The sequence below is a fragment of the Gossypium arboreum genome, chromosome 3, assembly GCF_025698485.1.
Source record: "Gossypium arboreum isolate Shixiya-1 chromosome 3, ASM2569848v2, whole genome shotgun sequence".
Taxonomy (NCBI): Eukaryota; Viridiplantae; Streptophyta; class Magnoliopsida; order Malvales; family Malvaceae; genus Gossypium; species Gossypium arboreum.
This window is the reverse complement of record NC_069072.1, coordinates 81,334,207-81,336,689: the sequence shown is the minus strand read 5'-3', so window position 1 is coordinate 81,336,689 and position 2,483 is coordinate 81,334,207. Positions and strand designations below refer to the sequence as shown.

The 2,483-nt window shown below is 35.2% G+C and overlaps 1 non-coding gene across 1 annotated transcript; it reads right to left on the bottom strand.

Annotated features, from left to right (window-relative positions):
• Nucleotides 1–1,553: 1,553 nt before the first annotated feature.
• On the bottom strand, nucleotides 1,554–1,660 carry LOC128291024 (small nucleolar RNA R71). Its single transcript, XR_008280802.1, has one exon. It is a non-coding gene; the product is annotated as a small nucleolar RNA R71 (small nucleolar RNA).
• Between the last annotated feature and the right edge of the window lie 823 nt (nucleotides 1,661–2,483).

Below are 2,483 nucleotides of genomic sequence, written 5' to 3'. Positions count from 1 at the left end.
TTAATTTAATTTAAAGATGTTTTCTATGTGTTCTTTATTCTTGTTTTACAACAATGTTAGCTTAATTTTATTTAAGTTAGGATGATTGCTTTGATTAAATAATATTTATTAGATTCATGCTTATAATGTTTGTGCCTCATCGATCATGTTTTCAATTAAAATCAAGTTTGTATTTCATTCGTACGTGATTGAAATGCACCCGAATTAGCTAAGCGATCTTAACCAGACGACGGCTAGTGGACGCATAATTGAAATGTGCATGCTTAATTTAGATCCTAAACCGATTAAATTGCAGGTTGCATAACAACCCTAACCAGGCTCTGTTATCTGCATAGTTTTTAGATTTGTGTGATTAAACTGTTTCAAACCTAACACGTCCCTGTTACCTTACACGAATACTAAGAAAACCATACTAAATAAGGATCAGTAAAATGCGTATTTACTAAGTAAAGGATTCTGAAAGGACCTAACGTGGTTTCTAAACTCATGAAAGATCGAGTTGCCATGGAATGTTTTTCCGAATATTATTAAGCATGTTAATAATAAATTGGGTTTAATTAAAGTAATTGTCCTAGTTTATTTATGTTATAATTGTTGCAAATTGTGTTTAATTTTGCTAAAATCTATTTCATTCATATAGTTTGCATACTTAGGATAATTTGCATTAGGGATCATTGCATTTAGTTTAATATATTTTAATCATCACTTCTCAAATATATTGTGGTTTTATTTACCAAATTGTTAATATAATTTTACAAATTAAGTGACTTAGCACAAATACAATCCCTGTGGAGACAATGACTCGATACTTACTTATTACTTGATAACGATTGTGTACACTTGCACAAATTTACGCGTTACAAGTTGTTAGCGCTATTGTCGGGGATTCTCAACTGTTGCCATAGTCATTTCTTTTGTGAAATTTTTTATTTTCAATTTGATTTATTTCTAACATTTCTAACTTATTCTTTTTAATTTTGTGATTTTCTTTTCAAGTGTTTATGAACATATATCGAATTATCGATTTACTCCCTGTAGACCTTGAAATTGAGAGAACTTTCAGACAAACAAGAAGTGAACGAAAAGATCAAAGACAAGTCGAGATGGACCTTGGAAATCAGAACCAAGACCAAGGTAATGGAGCCGATCATGTACGAAATCCTATCCTCAATGCCGATGATAGGGATTGATGTATCAGACAATATGCTGTACCACTTTTCAGTGAGTTAAATCCAGGAATTAGAAGGCCAGATATTGAGGCAACCCAATTTGAATTGAAACTAGTGATGTTTCAAATGCTCCAAACGGTGGGCCAATTTATTGGTATGCACACAGAAGATCCACATTTCCACCTTCGATTGTTTATGGGGGTGAGTGATTCATTCAAGATAGCTGGTGTGACTAAAAACGTACTGAGGTTGAAGTTGTTTTCGTACTCGTTGCGAGATCGAGCACGAGCATGGCTCAATTCATTGCCACCAAGTTCCATATCTACATGGCAAGAATTAGCAGAGAGATTTTTGGTTAAGTATTTTTGACCTAGCAAAAATGCTAAGTTGAGGAACGAGATCACAACTTTCCAACAATTGGATGACGAGTCTTTGTATAAGGCTTGGGAGCGATTCAAAGAGTTACTTCGCAAGTGTCCTCATCATGGGATTCCTCATTGTATCTAGTTGGAGACATTCTATAATGGTCTTAATGCACATACAAGATTGATGGTAGATGCTTTTGCGAATGGTACAATTTTGTCTAAGTCTTATAATGAGGCTTATGAGATTATTGAGAGGATTGCGAGTAATAATTATCAATGGCCAACAAATCGAATAGCTTCAGGAATACGTGTAGCTGGAGTTCATGAAGTTGACGCCCTTACTTCTTTATCAGCTCAGGTATCGTCTATTTCCTCTATGTTGAAACAGTTTCCTGCTAATAGTGCTAATAATTTTGTAGCTCAGCCACCAAGTCCATACAAAGTAGTTTCCTGTGTGTACTGTGAGGAAGGTCATTCTTTTGAGAATTGTCCATCAAATCTCGAGTCAGTGTACTATGTGGGGAACCAATATCAAAATAGGAGTGGACAAGGACCCTAATATAATTTCTACAATCCTTCATGGCGTAATCATCTTAACTTTTCTTGGAGCAACTAAAGAAATGGACCGAACCACAACTTATTACAGCATAGACCCAACCAATCTCAAGGGTTTAATCACCAAGCTCCAAAACCACCTTAAGCTGAGGCATCAAACAGTTTGGAGAACTTTTTGAAAGTGTACATGGTGAATAATGACACTTTGATCCAAAGCCAAGCAACAACACTGAAAAATTTGGAAAACAAAATGGGTCAGTTAGCTACTGAGCTTCGTAATAGACCGCAAGGAACCTTGCTGAGCGATACTGAGAATCTAAGAAATTTGGGTAAAGAACATATCAAGGCAGTGGCATTGCAAAGTGGAAAAATTTTGGAACCCCAATTGATTGAT